Here is a 21458-nt window from a genome sequence, read left to right as displayed (position 1 = left end):
ATGGACACTTAAGGGAAATAAACTTGAAGGGTTACAGGGATGGAGTAGGGGGAATGGGCAAGGACTCAAAGGGCTGAAAGGCCTCCTTTGTGCCACTATACCTCTATGACTCTATAAAATTGTTACTAACCTTTTCATCCCTTTGAGAAAAATTAGACATGTTTATTGGAGCTGCCATTAACTCTTATTCTCAGTAGTTCTGCAGTTATACTTAGCCAGGTCTTCCTTTAATCTGTAAACAAGTTAAAATTTTCCATTTACATGCACTTCTTATCAACTTTTTCCATTGTAACTTCCTCCAAGAAGAAATTATATGAATTTATTATATTATTATCACTCAATTTATAATTGAACCTGCAGTGTAAACAGATCATGCTATAATTACACCCTCCCAGCAATGGTGGCGCTGTTGTGCCAACTCCTCAGCCTGTACTGCAGAAAAAAAGTCCATGATCTACTCTACTTTCTAGGCTGTCATAGGTTTCACTACTTAACCATAAATAGTTATACTACACAAAATATATAAAAATGAAAAAAAAATATATGACTTTAAAGCAAGGACTGTATGACATCCGGGTGCCTTACTCTAATTATCTCTCACACATTTCATCTGATGTCTATACTTGGTCAATCTCCCATGCACAATGCCTTGTAAAATTGATTGCTTTTGTATAGAAAAGCCTTCTGTTATAGCACCAAGTCAGTTTCAGCCATGATTCAGTGGTTACTTTCTGGAGTCAGAAAGCTGAGGGCTTGTGGGAGCTTACTGTGCGCAAATTGTTTACTATACTTCCTATATTGTAATGGTAAACACACTTCAAAAGTATTTCACTGTGTGTGAAATTCTTTGGAACACCCTAAGGTTGTGAAAGGTGCTATATAAGTGAAGATTCTTTCTTTTTGTGACATTTCCCAAACAGATTTGTCACAAATTAGTGGGAGGGGATGGTGGGATGAAGGAGTGATTTGACTCACGACAGAAATTTCAGACCTGGCCTGCTCTTTGAAAAGAAGGTAACGGACAAACAGCCAACCCGGGCTAAATCAAAAACAGAATTACCTGGAAAAACTCAGCAGGTCTGGCAGCATCGGTGGAGAAGAACAAAGTTGACGTCAACTTTGTTCTTCTCCGCCGATGCTGCTAGACCTGCTGAGTTTTTCCAGGTAATTCTGTTTTTGTTTTGGATTTCCAGCATCCACAGTTTTTTGTTTTTATATCTGGGCTAAATCAAGTCCAGGAGAATAGTTAACACTTGAAGAAAGAAGGATAAAGTTGTTTTCCCAGTTCAGCATCACTCCTACTTAAAGTTATGTTGCTGCTTGACAAAGAAGAGTGAGGTTGCTGTGTTTTCTAATGTGCCTGTCTTTTAAATTGCCTCAGTGCCTGATAAAGAAACATAGCATTATAGCTAAGACATTACAGCCTATCTTCAGAGAGTTTGAGTACAGTCTGTGCAACTGTTGCTAGTCTAACTTAGGAATATTATGTTCTTATAGGCCATTCAGCCCCTCGAGCCTGCTCCTCCATTCAGTAAGATCATGGCTTCTACCTCAACTCCACTCTCCTGTCCTATAACTTGATTTCATTTGCATCCAACCTCAGTCTTGAATATACTCAATGATTGCGCATCCACAGCTCTCCGGGATAGAGAATTCCAAAGATTACATTCTGGTATGCAGCAGCTTTGAAAATAATGCAAAAAAAAGTCTTCCGTTGTTACAGTTAACATTGTGCGCTACAGAACTTGAGTATTGCTGAAAAAAGATATTTTGTCAAAGTTTTTCGTCTTGCACTCATCAGGACAATTGCAAGAATATTAATGTCAGAGGAAGCAACAACTTTATACTGTATGAGAAGAGAGTGCTGATTGGTTGGCAAGCGACTCTGATTGAATGGCAAGTGGACTCTCAGAGTCCTCTTGCTAACCGATCAACACTCTCTTTTCATACAATATAAAATTGTTACTTCCCCTGACATTGATATTCTTGTGACTGTCCTGATGAGTGCAAGATGAAAAGCTTCGACAAAATGTCTATTTTCAGCAATATTTTGTGTTTCACTACAAGAGAACCTATGATGGGTAAATGAAGGAGGTTTTCTACTCAGTGAGCTGCTTCAGATCTGGGATGGGTATCTGAGTGAATTGAATTGATTTAAAATGAAATGAAGGGCAATTTTGTGCATTAATGACTGGAATTAATCAGTGATACACAATTACATGGATTGTGGATAAATTAATAGCGAGTTTGCAATTGTTAAAACCTCTTGCTTAGAAATTGTGCTTAGTGGTGGAATATTTAATGCATTCCTGTGGCATTCCTTGCATCCTGTGTTTTAGCGTAGGCAGTAACTCTATTAAAATAAATAGATTAACTCCTCCATTAACATGACAGATATAGGAATGCCACTCAAACACTAAATGTTTCTCCATTAATATTTGTATCGTTGAGTTTGAGGCTTTGATCTTTCATTACACGATAAACTAGTATTTATACAGCCACTTTGACCCATAGAAGACTGATAGTCAAAAACAAATGCTGAACAGAACAAGGAGCTATCTGGAGGAGAAACCAAAACCCTACTTAAAGAAATGGGTTTTCAGAAGGATCTTAAACGAGGAGAGGTTCAGGTCAGGGAGGGAATTCCAGAGCTTGAAGCCTTACTGAAGTTCATCTGAACACTGTTAACCTGAAGATTTTTCAACACCGGCCCAAATTATGGAGAACCACACCACGCTAAAGAGAGATTTAGGGACAGGCAGCTGAAGGCACGGCCGCCAGTGGTGCAGCAAAGAGAGCAGGAGATGTGCAAGAGACCAGGAAATACTGCAACTATTGGAAAATGCTTCACTTCATAGAAATTGTAGGTTCACACAGCACAGGAGGCCATTTGGTCCATCGTACCTGTGCCAACTTTTTGAAAGAGCTATCCAATTAGTGCCACTTCCCATGCTCCTTCCCCATAGCCCTTCAAATTTTTTCCCTTCAAGTATTTATCCAATTCCGTTTTGTACTATTGAAACTGTTTCCACCACTCTTTCAGGCAGTGCATTCTAGACCATCAATAAAAAAAAATTCTCCTTCCTCCCTCCCCACCAGATCTTTTGCCAATTATCTTTATTCTGTGCCCTCTGGTTATCGCCTTGGAAACAGTTATTCCAGAATTAAACACTTGATTTTGAACCCCTCCTTCAAATTTCTTCTTAACCTTCTCTGCTCTAAGGAGAGTAACTCCTGCTTCTCCATTCCCACCATATAACGCAAGTCCCTCATCCTGGTACCATTCTAGTAAAGTACCTCTGTATCCTCTTCACTTGTTACCTTGGGTCAATTGAAAATTTCAAAACTGAGATTGATAGATTATTTCTGGGTATTAAGGGTTATGGAACCAAAATGGGCAGATGTAGTTAAGATAAAGATCAGCCATGATATAACTGAATGTCAGAATGGGCTCGAGGGGCTGAATGGCCTTGTCTTGTTCCTGTTAACTTGCTGGTGAAATATTTTGCTGCTGTCCCCCGATTCGAGGATGACGTCAACTCAGGGCCATGAGTTACTGCCATGGGTCTTCATGTGATCGACCAGGCCAATTCTGAACCTGCAAATACTTGGGCAAATGGGGCAGGACGTCCCATGAGGTAATGGGATCAGGAGTGCAGGATTTGCTTTCTTTTCTTTCCTTCTTTGCCGCCACTCTGCCCCGCGCTACCTCATCATTAAGGTGTTGGGTCTCAAGGTGTTGATGCAGCTTGATGGGCAAGCTGCTGCCATTTTGGACAACTGGCAGCAAGCCCCTTCAGTCATTAAGGTCAATGCCACAATGCTCCAAGGAGAGCTTCAGAGTGTCTTTGAAGCATTTTCTTTGTCCTTCCATGGAACGTTGGCAATTTGAGAGTTGAGACAACTGGAGCTAGTGGAGGAGACAGTTTTCAGCCACCCAGACAGTGTCCAGTCCATTGCAATTGATTTTGCAGGATTTTTGCCTGAATGCTTGAGGACCTGGCTTCAAGAAGGGCACCAGTGTTCGATGTTCCTCCCATTGAAGTGAGAGGATGCGGCGGAGGCATTGCTGATGGAATTTTTCTCATGCTCTTATCTATCACTGACACACAGATCAAGTCTCACTGCAGCACAGGAGTGTGGTGATGGCAACTGCTCCCTAGACTGGGACTTCTGTTCACTTGTGAACGTCTTTGTGTCAACCACTCGCTGCTGTAGTTTGTAGTGAAAAATTAAATTGTCAGCAAACAGCTACCAATAAAACATCTAATAATGTGGAGTGGGATAAGTTGATTCTCCAGCCTCTCAACTCCTAGCGTCTGAAATCTCAGTGTCTCTACTCCTGATGTATTCCCTTAGTACCCACTTGCTGCTGCTAGACTCTTTCTGTTCACCTTCTGTTTTGTTCCACTTGTGGTGGTGATATTGGAACAGGTGCTTTTGCCACTGCCTTTTTGACTCTCTTCTCAGTTGTGGTTCAGTGGGTAACACCGCCGCTTCTGAATCAGAAGATCATGGATTCAAACTCTACCTCAGCACAATATCTCAGCTGGCACTCCCAAAACCGGTACTTAACTAAAAGTTGGCACCTCTGACAGAACTACACTGGGAGGGTTGGCCTGGAGTTATCTACTAGATCACCCCTTAATCTCCTGAACTCACAGGAATACAGGCCTGGTCTATACAATCTGCCTGCAGCATTTAGTCCTTTTAGTTCTGGTGACTTATATTCCACTCACGATGAGGGTTGGGGAACCAGTCTGGTCCATGTTACAGGTGAGGAGAGTTCCCAGTGTCTCAGAGTATACAGCGTTTAACCTGGGCGATAGCTGAGCCTTATGGGTTGGAGGAGGAAGGAGTGGCAATCAGGATGAATTGGATAATACTAGTTTCCCGTTGTACAACCCTGTGGTTTTAAACAAAGAAACAACAGTGGTGGTTAAGGATTTTCATTAGACAATTCATGATGAGACGATGGGCCTTCTCCATCAGTATTGATCTTGTGAAAATACAGTCCTTTCAAGCTTGCAAGAGCTCTCGCAACAGCCCCAAGCTGTTTCAGCATTGCTACTGGAAATAATTATGCCAAAAATGTTACACACCAACATCCCAAAGCTCAATGGGTCGAGAAGAATCAGCAGAGACTGTACCAAGGACAGGGAAGTGGAGATGTTTGAAATTTATTGGAAAACTTCTAGTCTACATTTTAAGAATTCCCGATCACAAATGATCATACTTAAAAAGATACATAGTTCCCAACTGCATGGGAACACCACCACCTGGAAGTTTCCCTCCAAGCCACTTACCATCCTGACTTGGAAATATATCGCTGTTCCTTCACTGTCGTTTTGTCAAAATCCTGGAACTCCCTCCCTGACAGCACTGTGGGTGTACCTACACCACATGGACTGCAGCGGTTCAAGAAGGCAGCTCACCACCACCTCCCCAATTAGGGGATGGTCAATAAATTCTGGCTTAGCCAGTGATGCCCACATCCCATGAGTGAAAAAAAATCTACACTCACTTTCTCTTCCTGTCTATGATTCAACTGCCTGATGTAAACAGTGAGTTAGCCCAACAATGAAGTTATTGATAACCTCACCCTCAATACGAGAACTAACTTGTGTCAAGGTTATCCTGGTGTCTGTGTGCATACATGTGTGCGCGCGTGTGTATATGTGAGTGAAGAACTAGTTGGTAAACTGCTTACGTAATTCACGATGGAGAGGAACAAATGATGAGACTGTCAGCTAATTTGACACATGGAACATCAAGCCAAGATTCCAGTGCACTGATACTTCATTAAGGAACTGTGAAGTGTTCAGCGTTTGTGAGATCCCAGAGGACAGGAGCAGCTGTCGGTTCTTGTTTAAAATTTTTATTCATGCATTTATTACCCATCCCTAGCTGCCGTTCAGAAGGTGGCTTGAATACAACTAAATCAACCAAATTGTTATGGGTCTGGGGTCACATATAAGCCAGACAGTGTGAGGACAGCAGATTTCCTTCAGGGAAGGAAAGTGGTGAGCTTGAGGGGTTTTTACAATAATTTGGTAGTTTCATGAGGCTAGCTTTTTATTCTTCATTTATACAATTAGTTGAATTTAAATTCCCTTGCTGCCATGCTGAGATCTGAACCCATGTCTCTGGATCATTAGTCCAGACCTGGGGGTTATGTGTCCAGTAATGTAACTATTATGCCACCATAACACCATTTAGTACAGTGCTATTTGCTAAACTCAGGTACTTGTTTGAGTGTGCCTGGGAATTGAGACATTTTGGGCTGGAGTTTCATCCTTTAGGCAGGTAGCGGGAGTCAGGAAAATTTCAGGCCTGGTCCACCCACCTTGGGAGAAATTGCCCACAAGGACGGATTTTCATTGTGGGGGTGGCGTGTAGGTGGGGGCAGCCTGTAGTCAGGCCAGCTGACCCGGGACACAGTTCGGAGGTAACCACAGAGGCTGCCGAGTGCTGAGGTATGCTGTTTAAAAGGCCTGCCTCAGTGTTGTGGATTTCATCTCAGCTATAATAAAAACAGAAAGGACCTTTAGCCCTCCCCCACACCCTCCATACACACATTCTCCATTCCCCATGCATGCCATCTCATGGCCCCCATCCTCCCCTCCACCTATGACCCCTTGTGCTTCCTAAGCTTTGTTATTCCCCCAAACAACGCTTTTGACCCCCATGCATCCTATGCTGAGGTATGCCCCTGGCCCACCCTATATGCCCCCTCATGAACCTCATACCAAGGTATGCCCCCAAGCAACCCCTATGGCCTCTCATGCCCCCATGCCAAGCTATGGCACTTTCATGCCCTTTCACCCAATATACACTGTGTAGAAGCAATGAACCCTATAGTGCCGGTAATATGTGTAAGAAAAGCTTTTTAAAAGGCCATTCATTGATGACTTTCCACTTTTTAAAAAAAACTCCTTTTTGGAACAGCCCAATTAAAAAGTGTCAATCATCCAGTTCCTTTAAAATCTCAATAACAGAAAATGCAAGCATCTGAAGCCTCTTAAACCTGTGTAAATAAACATTTTGCAGTTTATAGAACAGATCAGACAGCAAGAGCTGCCAATCAAGCAATATTTCTCCTGGGGCTCAGTTTTCAACAGGCTAATTGATTTCTGGGCTCTTAGCCAAGAATACATAATGAGGTACAAGATAAAGAAGTTCCAGGTGCTTATAGTTTCAGCTTTTGGTACTTCAAAGGGCATAGGTGATTGATACATTTATTGGGCTGTAGTTTGCTTCTTACTGTGACCCTTGTTTTCTTTTATTTAGTTTATTGAGTTGCTCAAAAGAGTAAGGAGGAGTGTTTTTTAAAGAAGCTCATTTCAGAAAAAAATCTGCAAACTTCTGATCGGGAATCAATGCTTCTGTATGTGTGAGATATAACAATTAATGCTTTATTTCAAAAATGCACGTTTTTATTCAAGCCTGGCCAGGAGGCTTTTTTGATCAAGTTGCATTTATATAGTGTCTAGGTGCTTCACAGGCGCATTTATCAAACAAAATTTGACAGAGCCACAAAAAGAGCTATTAGGACATGTGACCAAAAACCTGATCAAATAAGGTTTTAACGAATTTTAAAGGAGGAGAGGTATGATCATTTTGAAATTGTGCTGCAATAGAATAAATGCTTTAGATTGGTAAATAAGCACAGCTTTCCCCAATTGTGGAAGGATTAGGGAATCATTGCAAGAGTTTATAAACCAGTTCACCCTAGTAGTCTGTGACTTTGCTGTCTTGGTAATAAACCTGGCTTAAGGTAAAGGCTACCTTCAAACTCATTCTTCTCAACGTACAATTATTGGAAATAACAAAATGGAAAGGTTTGGGGAGGGAATTGCATAGTTAGGGCCCAGACAGCTGTAAGCATGGCTGCCAATGGTGGAGTGATTAAAATTGGGGATGCTTAAGACTCAAAATTGGAGCAGCATAGATCTCAGGGGGTTGTAGGGCAGGCAGGGATTACAAAGATATAGAGTGGGAAGGGATTTGAAAACAAGGATGAGAAACAAATAGATACAACGAACCATTACTCACAAAACATCTTCTGACAGGATAAGGATGCACATCCATTGTTACAACAGTGTTTTTTGACAATGTGTGGGGTTGGTAAAATATAAAAGAACAAGGAGGCAGTTTGTGTTGAGGCTAAGCCAGAAGAGAAATGTTTCCTGGTGATCGCTGCCCTGTTTTTAACAAGTTCTCCAGTCTGATCTTTGGTGTGAGTTGATCTGTCTATTTGCACTCACAGCTGTGCTGGCTCTGGTGTTTCAAGTGGTGTGAATGTTTGTGGACTTTTTTTATATCTGTTGGCTGCTCTGTTTATGCTGGGAGAACAGATTTGCCAGCAGAAGAATCTGCTTCCTTTTGTGTTTTAGGATTCTATTTGACCTATCATATCTGTATTGGATATCTAATTAGTCCCACTCCCTTGTTCTTTTTGCATAACCCCAAAAGTTTAAAATATTTATGCAATCCCCTTTTGTAAGTCATTATTGAATCTGCTTCCACTGCCCTTTTGTACTTTCCATATCATAACAACTCACTGCTCTCTTCTTCAACTCCTCCCCAGTTCTTTTGCCAATAATTTAAAATCTGTGTCCTTGGGTTACTGGCTCTCGCGCCAGTGAAAACGGCTTCTTCCTAGTTACTCGATCAAAACCTTTCATTGGCTTTGAAATGCCGAGGGCATCCCGAGTTTGTGAAATGCACACTAACTGGAAGCTCTTTCTGTCAGACTTTGCAGGTTTTTGTTTACCTTGTGTTGTCTGTCATGTTTTTGCAAATTGCAGTAATTTTACACTCCTTTTTTTTGCATTGTTGACTGACAGGGAGAGTTACCATGGTTCCCCAGACAGGTTGGGAGGAAGAGGGAAGGGTGTTACTCTATTGTGTAAAGCATCTGACAGTATCTCCCCACCCCTCTCTGGTATCTTCGAAATGTGAAAGTGCTGACAGGAGTTAAGACAATACTGGAGGCTTGGCTTGGAGAATGTCCGTCTCTGTTAACAGGTATAGTTCTATATCAGACTTCCATGGCATGTAAATATCTTTGTTGGTTTCTTCACTGATAGTTACTTTCCAATGGCCTCAATTCTACCATAGCCAATTGACAGGAACGGGCATGTAGATGAGGTGATGGTAAAACAGAGCTGATTTCCACCATCCCTTCTCCACCCAATGGGCTAATGAAAAGGGCGAAGATGGGAATGTGAAAATGTGATCATCCATTTTAGTAGCATTGGTTAACGGATAAATATTGGTCAAGATGCCAGGGAGAAGTCCCTGCCCTTTGGAATAGTGCCCATGAACCTTTTATGGCCACTGTGTCAGCTGTGCTCAGCGCCGCTGCTGCAGCCTGAAGGTTTTAGATTCCAGTCCCACTCCAGGTGTGACATTAAACTGAAGCCCCATCTGCTCTCTCAGGTGGATGTAAAAGAGCACATGACATTATTTCAAAGAAGAGCAGGGGAGTTATCCCCATGACAAAAACAGAATTACCTGGAAAAACTCAGCAGGTCTGGCAGCATCGGCGGAGAAGAAAAGAGTTGACGTTTTGAGTCCTCATGACCCTTCGACAGAACTTGAGTTCGAGTCCAAGAAAGAGTTGAAATATAAGCTGGTTTAAGGTGTGTGTGTGTGGGGGGCAGAGAGAGAGAGAGAGAGAGAGAGGTGGAGTGGGGGTGTGGTTGTAGGGACAAACAGAAGCAGTGATAGAAGCAGATCATCAAAAGATGTTAACAACAATAGAACAAAAGAACACATAGGTGTTAAAGTTGGTGATATTATCTAAACGAATGTGCTAATTAAGAATGGATGGTAGGACATGGTCTCACTAATGCCCTGTACAGCTGAAGCATAACCTCCCTACTTTTGTAATCAATTCCCCTCACAATATACAATGACATTCTATTAGCTTTCCTAATTACTTGCTGTACCTGCATACTAACCTTTTGTGATTCATATAGTTTCCTGCTTTCTGTCTCCCTCCCTTTTTGAATAAATGAGTTATATTTACTATTTTCTGATCTAATCGAGTCTTCCCCAAATCTGGGGAATTTCACAAAATTAAAACCAGTGCATCAACTATCTCACTAGTCACTTCTTTCAAGACCTTATCCTCCATCTGGACCTGAATATTTGTCAGCCCACAGTCCCAGCAATTTGTTCAATACCACTTCCCTTTTAATTGTAATTTTCCCTGAGTTCCTCCCTACCATTTCCTGATTTACAGCTGTTTCCAGGATGTTACTTGTGTCCTCTATAGTGAAGACCTGCTTAATTAATTTGCCATCTCCCTACTTTCTATCGTCAATTCCCCAGACACACTCTATAGGACCAATCTCACTTTGTTAACTCTTATTTAAGTATCTATAGAAATTCTTCCTATCCATCTTTTTATCTCATACTCTAATTTTCCCTCCTTATTAATCAGTCATTCTTTACTGTTCTTTATATTCATCTCTTATTTATGGTGCTTTCTTATATTTTATTAACTTTACCACCAAATTATGTACTATTTTAAACCTTAGGGGTAGAATAAAACTTACCCACTTACTAGATACTCGCCATACTCTCTGTAGTAGAGCAAGCACCAATTTCTATGGGGTGAGAAAGATAGAAAGAGGAAACAAACACTGCCTTCATCAAATTCCAAGTCGTCACTCAGTTAATCGGCTGCGCTCCGTAAACACTAGATAGAATTCAGTGAGCCAGCAATGTGAAGCAGGATTTGTTTAATATAATTGCAATCTTGTGAGATCAGCCAAAGCTTAATTAAAACAAAAAAACTCTGCAAAGTAGATTCTGATTCCTCCTACTTAATCTCAGCAAAAAGATTGGTATTTAATAGATTAGAACGCCGCTGTCTCTGCTGCAGTTAATTCTGGAGTTTTGGCAGAGGACAGCGAGTTCTACAACAACAAGTAAACACATAGTTTTTCAATAGTCATGTGTTTGTCCTGGGAATGTACCCCCTCCCACCCCCCCCCCCTTCTCCAGCAGCTATTCAGGCCAAGCATGAATAAGTGTCAAAGCCAGGGAGATCTTGCACAACACAAAAGAACACTAATGTCTTGTGAGTGATGGGGTTAGGAGTCATGACACCTGCCAGTCATGGAGGTCAGGCAACACAGCTTTAGAAAACCACCTTCATTTTGCATTCTCCAGTCAGTCATGGCTCAGTGGGTAGCACTCTCACCTGAATCAAAAGATTGTGAATTCAAGGCCCTGTCTCGTGATTTGTGCACAAAATTTTGGCTGATACACCCAGAACAGTACTGAAGTAGTGCTGCATTGTCAGAAGTGCCATCATTCAGATGAGATGTTAAACCAAGGTCTGCCCTCTTAAGGTGGACATCAAAAATCCCATACCATAATTTGAGAAAAGATCAGGAGAGTTCTCTGTAGTGTCCTGACCAATATTTATCCCTCAGCCAATATCTGGCTCACTGACAATGCAGCACTCCCTCAGTACCGACCCTCCAACAGGGCAGTGCTCCCTCAGTACTGATCCTTTCTCAGCACAGTGCTCCGTGCATGGATTGTTAGTCTGGACTCTGGAATGGGACTTGAACCCACAACCTTTTGACTCAGAGATGAATGTGCTATCCACTGAGCCGTTGTTTAAATACACTGCCCACACAACTCAAAACAACTGCAGGAGAGTGAGACACTGCCTGAGTAAACCAGGCAACTCCTGGTTTAGTAAATTGACATGCACTTCCTGTCTGGAGTACTGCTGAATCAGGAAATGATGGTGCATGACCAATCAAGGTGACCAGCTCCAGAAAATTAAGGGACACTCTCTGGCATGGGGTCCGTTAGAGCAGACGGGGAGGGGGGGCGGTGTTACTAAAGCTGTAACAGGAGGTGGGATGTTGTCGGAGCTGTGAGAGCATGTGAACAGAAGGAGAGCTGGTACTGTACACTCATGAGATTTAAAGGACCGAATTACGGGAAAAGCAGCATCTCAGCAGCATTCGACCCAGGACATGGGACAGTGGCCTCAAACATGGGACAGTCATGTAAAATGGGGGACAGTCGATCACCCTGATTCCAACATATTAGTCATACAAGCCATTATGGACCTGCCTCACCTGCAAAAAGACTTGAGTAAAACTGAAGCCCATAGGATTAAAGAAACACATGACAGTGTGGATACCAAATTGGCTAAGAGACAGAAAGCTGAGAGTAGTGGTTAATGGTCATTATTTAGTCTAGAGGGAAAAGGAGATCCCAGGGATTGGTATTCGGACCACTGCTCTTTCTGACTATACATTAATGACCTGAACTTGGGAATACAGGTAAACAAGTAGGACAGGCACAAACTTCAGAAGAATATTGACAGGCTGGTAAAATGGGCAGAAACATGGCAGATGGAATTTGACACGGAAGGGTGTGAAGTGATATATTTTGGAAGGCAGAATCAACAGTGGCAATATAACTAAATGGTGTGATTTTAGTGGGTGCAAGAACAGGGTAAACCTGGGGGTAAATTTACACAAATCTTTGAAGATGGCAGGACAGTTCTTAAAAAGCATATGAAATACTTGGCTTTATCAGTTGAGGAATTGAGAACAAAAGCAAGGAAGTTATGTCAAACTGATTAGGCCTCAGCTGGAGCACTGTCTCCAATTCTGGCCACCACACTGTCAAGACCTTAGAGAGGATGTTGAGCACATTTACCAGAATGAGGGACTTCAGTTATGTGGAGAGATGGGAGGAGCCACGATTCTTCTTCTTAGAGCAGGGAAGGTTAAGGAGAAATTTGAGAGAGAGATTCAAAATCATGAAGGGTTTTGATAGATTAAATTCAAACAGAGTCTTTCAAAAGAGAATTGGATAAATACATGAAAGAAAAAATACAGGGTTATAGGGAAGGAGCAATGAAGTGGGACTACTTTAGATAGCTCTAGTTAAGAGCTGACATAGGTACGATGGGCCAAATTTTTATCTTTCTTTGATGTATCATTCCATAATTGTATGAAAAAAAGCACTTCAGAGCATTGTGTCCTCTATTTTTGAGAAGGACTTGCATGGTAATATCACAATCCTCAAGATCGCTCCATGTCAATTACAATCTTAATTTGGACAGAAAAAAAAAAGATTTGCATTTATATAGCAACTCACAATCAATGAGGTACTTTTTGAAGTGTAGTGACTGTTGTAATGTGAGAAATGCAGCATCCAACTTAAGTACAGCAAGGTTCTAAAAAGCACAATGTGACAATGACCAGGTTATCAGTTTTTGGTGTTGGATAAGAGGTCAATATTGGCCAGGACAGCAGGCTGGGACCCCCTGATCTTCAAAATAATGTCATGGAATCATGAACATCCACCTGAGAGGCTACCCAGGGTTTTGGTTTAAAATCCCATCTAAAAGATGTCACTTCTGAAGTGCAGCAGTCCATCAGTACTGCACCAAATATCAGCCTGGATTATGCATTCATGTTTCTGGAGCAGTATTTGAATCAACAACCTTCTAACTCAAAAGCGAAAATGTTACCCACCGAGCATGGCCGACACCTATGTCCGCAATGGGAACTTTCCATGTCAATGTTATGCTATAATTGCACCCATTTGGTAATGGTGTTGCTATAACAACCCAGTTCCATGTCTTTTAGCTCCTCCATTTGTACAAGCAGCGAGGCTGTGACCATCTCAACTTTTACTTGAAGAAGCATTTTAGAGAAGTACAGAAAGAATATAAGACTTTAAGGTGGGAAACTGTCTGTAAGCCCTGGTCCAACAATCCTCAATTCCCCTTTCCCCATTTCACTTGAACATCTCACTTGCTCTTCATCTCATGTGTGAAGCTATGGAAAATGCTCCAGTAATATATTAAATCTCGTATAACTCTTTTAGAGTTAAAACAATTAAACTAAATTAACAAAATGAAGGACAAATCAAGCACAGCCCCTAATTCAGGTCAGCTGTAAAACTAAGGACAAAATTTAAAGGAAACTTACAAACTTTAAACCAAAATGTGATTAAGGGGGTCAATAAAACACCCCAGTCCCCGCGGTGCCCATCGAGCACGGAAGGCCTCGAGTGTGCCGGCAGACGCTGCGTGCTCCCTCTCCAGGGACACCCGGCCGTGAACGTAGCCGTGGAAGAGGGACAAACAATCGGGCGGGACTCCCCCGTCGATCGCCCGCTGCCTGGACCTGTTAATGGCCAACTTGGCCAGGCCCAGGAGCAGGTTCATGAGGAGGTCCTCCTCCTTCCCGACCCCCTTCCGCACCGGGTGTTAAATCTCGTGTATGGGTACGCACTTCCGATAAGTGCCAATTAACCCAGTTAAATATTGGGAAGACTGAGGCTATTGTTTTCAGTCCTGTTCCAAACCCTGTTCCGTAGCTACTGACTTCATCCCTCTCCTTGGTATCAGTCTGAGATTACAGCAGACTGTTAACAATGTTGGTGTCATATTTGACCACAGGATGAGCTTCTAATCACATAGTCATGCCATCACTAAGACTGCCTTTTAGCATTACCCGACTTCATTCCCTCTCAGCTTATCTGCTGCTGAAACCGTCATTCATGCCTTTGCTGCTCCTAGATTTGGCAATTCCGATGCACTCCACTGTAAAGTTAAGATCATCAGAACTCTGCTGCCCATGTCATAACTCCCATTAAATTCCGTTAATCCATCACTAACTACATCGGCTCCCAGCTAAGTAATGTCTGCTCCCTAACTCTGTAACTTCCTCCAGCCCCACAGCCCTCTGAGACATCTGCATTCATTTAATTCTGAACTCCTGAGCACGCCTGATTTTAATCGTTTCACCATTCATGGCCATGCCTTCAGCTGCCTGGGACCTAAGCTGGGGAATTCCCTCCCTGAACCTCTCCACCGGTCTTCCTCCTTTAAGATGCCCCTTAAAACCTACCCCTTTGACCAAGCTTTTGGTCACCTGACCTAATATCTCCTTACATGGCTTGGTGCCATGCCATATTTTGTTTTATAATGCTCCCAAGAAGTGTCTTGGGACATTTTATTATGATAAAGATGTTGTATAAATTGAATTATTATTGTCATGGTTGTCTCATTTGCTTCCAATATTACAGACGTCACACTTCAATCATCACACAGACCAACTGACAATGAGCAATGCCACAGGAAATTTGATTACACATATATTAAATTTAATTGATTAACTTGACAGCAAAGATCTTTAGAAAAACTATTTTGGTAATCAAGTTGGGTGTGTCTTGGATTGGGCAAATGATAATTATCTCTTTTCAAAATGACTGTACGGCTGAATACCCTCTAGAGATATTGGTGTGTTGACTTTGCCAGAAATGTTTATTGCTTCAGTTCCCACCAACACCCCATGAGGTGGGAGGTGGTTGGGGGGGAGGGGAGGGGGGTGGTGTGGGTGGGGTGGGGGGGGAGGGGTTTGGTGCGGGTGGGGTGGTGGGGAGGGGTGGTGCCGGGGGGGGAGCAGAGATATTGGAGAAAGCCTTATTCTACCAGCATGTTTTTTCCCCCTGCCCATTGTTTTTCCACGGTCATAGGTAATGGGTGACCTGAGGGTGTTGTGTATATAGATGCCAATATGGCTGAATTGGTAGCTTTACATCATTAGCTCTTTCAAAGAGCTAGTGCAGTCATGATGGACTGAGTGGCCACCTTCTGTGCTGTATCATTTTGATTCTATAGTTCTGCAGTAGGTTTAAGCCCTAACCTAGGAGTTCAGTACATTATTGCAAGTTGTGACTCAGTTAGTAGCACACTTAGCTCTGAGACAGAAGGTTATTGGCTCTGGGTCCACTATAGAGACTTGAACACAAATTATAGGCTGACAAACATGGTATAGCACTGAGGGAATTCTGCACTGTCAGAGGTTTTCCATCTTTCGCATGAGACATTAAACCCAGGCCCCATCAGTCCAATGTAAAAGATCCCATAGCATTATTTCAAGAAGAGCAAGGGAATTTTCCCTGCTGTCCTTGCCTATATTTATCCCTCAATAAACATCAATGAAATAAAGATGATCTGGTCATTCTCATATTGCTGATTGTGGGAGCTTCCTGTGCATAAATTAGCTGCCATGTTTCCAACATTACAATATTGACTACACTTCAAAAGTGCTTAATTAGCTGTAAAGCACTTTGGGATGTCCCAAGGTCATTGTAATGTGATAGGTGAAAGGCACAATAGAAATGCAAGAGTTTTTTTCCTTTTTTATCTAGGTTGATAATTGAGTTGGCACGATGCCACACTGTTTTGAATCAGTTGTTAGGCTGGGTTGGGTGCAAAAGATCCCATGGTGGTGTTTGTATATTCAAGCTTGGCTGATAAGTGGCAAGTAACGTTCATGCCATGCAAGTGCGAGACAATGGCCATCTTTAAGAGAAAATCGAACCACCTCTCCTTGATGTTCAATAGCATAACCATCACTGAATCTCCGATAATCAACATCCTGGGGATTGCCATTGACTAGAAACTTAATTGGGCCAGTCATATAAATACTGTGGCTACAAAAGCAGGTCAGAGGCTGGGAACTCTAGCAAGTGACACACTCCTGGCTCCCCAAAGCCAGTCCACCATCTACAAGGCACAAGTCAAGAGTGTCTTGGAATACTCCTCAATTGCCTGGATGAGTAGAGCTCCAACAACTCTCAAGGTCGACACCACCTAGAACAAAGCAGCCTGCTTCATTCGTGCCCTATCCACCACCTTAAACATTCATTCCCTTTGACATTGGTGCACCATGGCAGCAGTGTGTACTATCTACAAGATGCACTGCAGCAACTTGCCAAGGCTCCTTCAGTAGCAACTTCCAAACCCACGAATTCTAACACTAACAGACCTGGAACAATATCTCCATCCTTTCACTGTCATTGGGTCAAAATACTGGAACTCCCTTCCTAACAATGGGTGTATCTACACAACATAGAATGCAGGTGTTCAAGAAAGCAGCTCACCACTTCTTTCTCAAAGGCAATTAGGTATGGGCAATAAATGCTGGCTTTGCCAGGGTTGCTTACATCCCATGGCAAATAATAAAACCAACAACAGTAGGGATAAAAACAAAAAAACTGCGGATGCTGGAAATCCAAAACAAAAACAGAATTACCTGGAAAAACTCAGCAGGTCTGGCAGCATCGGCGGAGAAGAAAAGAGTTGACGTTTCGAGTCCTCATGACCCTTCGACATGTTTTACAGTAGGGAGTTGAGTTGGGCCAATATTCATCTCCACAGCAACAGCACCAAAAACTGGTTATTTATTTAATTTGCTGTTTGTAACATTTGTGAATTTAAGTTATAGTTTGTGTGGCTTGTCTTTGGATGAAGGTTAACTGTGTTTTAGACATTGATTTAGACATCTTGTGGCTTATTGCCTGTTGGTGACCATAACGATCATACATATTCAATGGTTCTGTGATAAACAAGACAGAAGTTATGTAATTATAAGTTTGTAGACAGATCAAGGAACTCTATAGCCTTAAAACTACTGCAGGTTCCTGTATGGCCTCACCCCTCCCTATATCTGTCATCTCCTTCAGCCTTACAACACTTTGAGGTCTCTGCAGTACTCCAACTTTGGCCTCTTGCAACACCCCCTCCCCACCCCCAATTTCCTTTGGCCCACCATTGGTGATCATGTCTTCAGCTGCCGAACCCCCAAGGTCTGGGATTCCATCCCTAAAGCTCTCTGCCTCTCTCTCCTTTAAAACCAGCCCCACCTGTCGCACTATCTTATGTGCCTCAGTGTCAAATTTTGTCTGATAACATCCCTATGAAGCACCTTGCGACATTTGTCACTACAGTAAAGGTGCTCTTTAAATGCAAGTTGTTGTTGTCATGCCACTGTTTAATGGCTTTGTACCCTAGATCACTCTCCACTACTAATAGAGGAACAAGCTCATTGAAAAAGAACGGATTCATCTTCCCTGTCATTGTATGTGGGAAATTAAGAGTAAGCATCATCTTTAAGTGATGTGTGGGGAGGTCACGAGACCAGATGTAATTCTCTGCCTGTTTAAAATTCATACATCCTTCCCTTATTTTGTGTACTTTATTATATGTGATTATTCTTAAAATAGCAAAACTTATAGCAGTTTGGAAAACAGAGAAGCAGAGCTGGTTGGGATAGAAGGCTTTCAAGTACAGGCTGTACTTTCAAGTACAGGCTGGAAGAGATACAACTAAATGAATGGTGTCATTACATCATGACGTTATCAATGAGGACATGGGACTTTATAACGAACAATTTAAATAAAAAATGTGATAGGGAACATAAGAACAAGAAGTAATGTTTTGTAGGCAGGAAACATGTGCCGATATAAGAATTTTACTAGATTTTAAACAAGGAGTTTGTATAAAGTTCAAGCCAACACTAATGTCTCTTAGGCAATGCCATCAAATGAATGTTTGACATACTTCTATCAGATTCCATTCTTTGGTGTTCGATTGAAGCACAAATCTGTTTAAACAAACTTAACAGAAAATGCTGGAAATATTCAGCAGGCCTGACAGCATCTGTGGAGGGAGAAACAAAGTTAACTTTTCAGGTCTGAGGCCTTTCATCATCTACCTGAAACATTAACTGTTTTCCTTTCAACCAATGCTGCCAGACCTGCTGAGTGTTCTGAGCATTTTCTGTTTTTATTTCAGTTTTTTAGCATCATAGATGTGGTAAATTGAGGTACCCTGACCTTTTAAGAGAGTGCAAGTGTACTGATCATGTGACCCACTGTACAGCACTGGGAACTCTAAGTCCAGTTCTGGGGGTTTCTGAGTGAGCATGTATGATCTGGTGCTCTGCCCTATGTCTCAATAAACCAACACTGTTCATCCTTAAATCACACCTAAATTCATCATTACTTGGAAAGCCTATCACAAGTGCAGTCCCCTTGCAGTTGTTCATGATGCTGCAGTTCAGGCGTGTCGATCCATTCAACTCCATTTCACATGACTGGTCTCAGTATGTCAAACGCCTATTGTTCTTTTTTACCGCTAATGACATCATGGGGGAGGAGAAGAAGAGGGCGATTCTTTTGTCCTCATGCGGGAGCAAAACATACGGGCTGATCTGCAGCCTTATGTCATCTAATACCCCAGACTCGAAGACTTTCGACGAGTTAATAAAAATTGTACAGAGCCACCTGAGACCAAAGTCCTCAGTTATCATGCAGCGCTTCAAGTTCAATTCAAGGAACAGGCTTCCAGAGGAGACAACAGCTGACCATGTGGCCATTTTAAAGGCATTAACTGAGCATTGTGAATTCGGAACGTCCATTAGTGATATGTTGAGAGACCAGCTGATATGCAGGATTGGGGATGATTCTATCCAAAGGCGTTTGCTAACCGAACCTAGTCTAAACTTCAGTAAGGCATCAGAATTAGCTACCTCGATGGAGAGTGCTGTTAGAAATTCCGAAGCTATAAAAGATACACAAAATGGCGCTGCCCATCTGATCGAGCGGGACAATCAGGCAACGAAAGACTCAACAACTTCGGACTCACGGAAAGGCGGGAAAGGCTCTCTAGCTCCAGACCATTGAAAAACAACAGTACTGCAGTGAAAACCCACAAAATGACTGAGAGAAATACATCCAGGCCTCCAGTGAGCAAACAACTCAAACAAGTCGAGTACTTTTTCTGCCACCACTATGGCCACATAATGCGGCACTTCAGACAAAGGCTAAAACAACACCATAAAGGCAAAAGGAAAAATCATGAAATATGCCTCATGGAAGAGCCAGAAGAAATAGAATCAGACAGCCATTTGTTATATAACCTCAAAGTGGGTAGAACCGAGCCAACCCAAGTAGTAATTACAGCTAATAGGCAACCCATTAAATGGAAGCTGATATGGGAGCGTCAATGTCTGTCATTGGAGAGCATGCATTTAGTTATGAGTAAAGGAACCCATCCTTTGAGGTTAGAAGTTTCGGACACTAAACTGAGGACAAACACGGTTAAAGAAATGAGAGCGAAAGGGATATGTCAAGTCAAAGTGCAATATGAGTAACAGTCTGCAAAATTACCCCTATTTGTACTGTCAGGGAGGGGACCAAGTCTCCTCAGAAGGAACTGGCTGGGAGAGATAAATCTTGAGGGCCCATTAAGTTCCCAATTCGAAATCAGAAGTGTTGCTGTAAGAAAAAATGAGTATGCAGACTCAATGGGAGAAGCTCGTGGAAGTGTTACACCGGGTCAGAGTTCAAGCTGAAGTCAGCAACCTTCTAAAGGAAATGGAAAATCTATTAAAGGACTTTTGTGTGACAAAATTCAATCAGCTCCCAGTTTGTGCCACTGAAAAGATATGCAGAAGAAAAGGAAGAGTTAAACCTGTCTGGCTGAGTTAAGGAACAAATTAGCTGAGAAGGGGCAACAACATGCAATTCTCCAGGAAATTATTAATGAGAATAGGAAAGAATTGGAAGAGCTGAAGCAGCAACTGCGTAAAAGCCCTGAAGTTTTAAAACCAGAAAGCCCTGAATTCTCAGAAGAGCTGTCAGAAAAACCAACTACTGTACTCACTCATGTTCAGCTCACGCCTGAATCTAATCTAGCCAACAGCAAAACTAAAGAGAAGACAGAGATACAGGTCAGTGCTACCAAGAAAAGGACAGGAAGAAAAAGAGAAATTATTGACAGTCCTCAGAAAGAAAAACAATTTTTTTTTCCCCTTTTTCCGTGCTCTCCTCACACATCATGTATCTCATCGTTGTATTGCTTTGTGCTTGTTGCCCTTGATCCATTTCAGTTTAGAGGGGAGGGGCAGCAAGAGTGAACATGACTGCACCTAGAAGATGGTGAAATTATCCACTGAGGGACATAGTGGACAACTGCCCCTGAAAAGGAGGTCTTAGAACACCAGCCAAGATTGTTGGGCTACAATGCTCAACCTGTCAAAGAAGGCCTCCTGAGAGACTTGACCTGTCAAATGGTTATTGTGTAAATAGTTAATGCATTTTAAACTTGTTAGCTGTACTTTTAAGTACAGGGGGAGGGATGTGGTAAAGCAAGGTACCCTGTCCCTTTAAGAGAATGCAAGTGTACTGATCATGTGACAGCACTGACAAATCACTCTACAGCACGGTCAACTGAGAACTATAAGTCTAGTTCTGGAGGTTTCTGAGTGAGCACGTATGATCTGGTGCTCTTCCCTATGTCTTAGTAAACCATCACTGTTTATTCTTACATCATTTTCGCCCCATTATTGATTGCTAGTAGCAATGAGGAGAACATAGGAAGGCATGCAGTTAGAGTTCAGTTGGTCAACGAATGTGTTTACCCAAGACATAAAAATAGAAATTTGTTTTTAAATTAAGCAGCTTGTCAGCAGTATTAAAATAGTAGAGCGAAGACTTGACGCCATGGTTGCATGCAACATTACCGACAACCATCCTGAGCCTCACCATTGTAGAGCAGGAATCCCATTATGGTCTGACTATTTCTTGTCAGGGAAGGAAGGGTG

The 21458-nt window shown here is 42.2% G+C and overlaps 1 protein-coding gene across 9 annotated transcripts in view; it reads left to right on the top strand.

Moving 5' to 3' along the window:
• Positions 1-21458, top strand: part of mical2a (microtubule associated monooxygenase, calponin and LIM domain containing 2a) — a 253781-nt gene that overhangs the window by 13074 nt on the left and 219249 nt on the right. Inside the window, exon 2 of one of the 9 annotated variants that reach the window (XM_041196937.1) lies at positions 8850-9030. The exons of the other annotated variants lie outside the window; for them this stretch is intronic. The gene's annotated coding sequence lies outside the window, so the exon portion shown is untranslated. The remainder of the gene's footprint in view (positions 1-8849; positions 9031-21458) is intronic. 9 annotated transcript variants of the gene reach the window in all.

The sequence above is a fragment of the Carcharodon carcharias genome, chromosome 10, assembly GCF_017639515.1.
Source record: "Carcharodon carcharias isolate sCarCar2 chromosome 10, sCarCar2.pri, whole genome shotgun sequence".
NCBI classification, from domain to species: domain Eukaryota; kingdom Metazoa; phylum Chordata; class Chondrichthyes; order Lamniformes; family Lamnidae; genus Carcharodon; species Carcharodon carcharias.
The sequence above is the reverse complement of the archived record's forward strand: the minus strand, read 5'-3'. Positions and strand labels throughout refer to the sequence as shown.